This window comes from Asparagus officinalis, chromosome 7 (assembly GCF_001876935.1).
Source record: "Asparagus officinalis chromosome 7, Aspof.V1, whole genome shotgun sequence".
In the NCBI taxonomy this organism is placed as follows: Eukaryota; Viridiplantae; Streptophyta; class Magnoliopsida; order Asparagales; family Asparagaceae; genus Asparagus; species Asparagus officinalis.
The window spans coordinates 113,695,860-113,697,316 of NC_033800.1; positions in this window are offsets into that span (position 1 = coordinate 113,695,860).

Below are 1,457 nucleotides of genomic sequence, written 5' to 3' on the forward strand. Positions count from 1 at the left end.
AGCTCGTGAGATGAGTTCAACGCTTATACTGCCTTGACATAGGTGTTTATGATTGTATCTAATAATCACATATTGTTTACCTTAGTTGAGTTTCCCTCGAAGGCATTTAATGCTCATGCGGTGGAAGTCCATTGTAGTGAGACTTATTCCTATACTAATGAGCCAATTCCTATACCGGTGGCTATCCAATTTGCTCCGGGTGCACCAGAAGAGCTCCCGATGCTAATACGGAAGGGAGAGCACTACACTTTAAGGCAGCTTATTACAGACGTGCCTCTAGTGAAAGACCTAAGCTCTACACATCCATTGAGGAAACTGAACTAGTTGTTCGGCGACTCTGTAGAAGATCAAACTGCTGTGTCTCTAAGAGCCGAACAATAGATGCATCATGATGACAGCGGTCACTTATATCTCCCTCTGATTCCTCATCATCGTTCACTTACTGAGCTACGGTGCCAGGCCGTCCCATGGGAAATGTCGTGGGGGTTAACCGAGGAGCACGACCGTGTTCATTGCGGCTACATTACCCATGGGGTGATTCTCGGATCAAGTAATCATAATCAGATAACAGGGCTACATCCGGGAGTCCTGGGATTGAATGATCCCCCCAGACGTGAGGTTCTTACCATTTCCAACACTGTAAAGAATCAACTTGCGAGTTTGGGTCGAGAAGTTACCAGCGACTAGTCAACGGTGTTTTGGTTGGATGTATTCATCGGATAAGCTTTGGTGGGCTCGTTTGAGCAAATATATCTTAATCGGTTAGATGAGGAGTTGAAAGCTAGTGGTTTGTATACAGCTATCCGTACCACCACTTGTGGGCTACCAATCAGCGTTCCTCACTTCCTGGTGCTGTTGGAGCTTTACAACCCCGACACCAACACATTTTTGACCAAGTATGGTGAGCTGGGGTTGGCGCTACATGAGATGCACAAAGGTTTTTGGTCTTCCGATGGGTAACATGATCTATCAAGAATACTTCCCTTCTAATCGGGAGCTATAGCAGTTGAGGTCGCGGATGCCCAATCATTACAATACTCTGTGGGATCTCACCTGCCACTATCATATAGTTTTAGTTGGTGTCGACCCATTATCAAAGAAGCCACGGCCACAGATTAGTTTGAAGAAATTTGCGGATTATCTATTCAAGAACATAGACGGTAGCTCGGGTGAAGTGATACATGAGTTGACGCTGCTGATCCCCTCCGAAGTTAACGAGCTAATCGAAAAGTCCAACCCCTAGTCTTACACTACAGCTAGCATTGAAGACGATTTTGCTGCTGGAACCAAGTTCCAAACATTTTTGTGGCAAGCGGTGAAACCGATCCAACCCATTACGTTACTTGTCGGCTACCTCGCCATCTGGTTAAAGAAGTGTGTGGTTCCGTACCTGATAATCACATTTTATTACAATTTTATACCCTCATTATCTATTTTATATGAATAAATATACCATT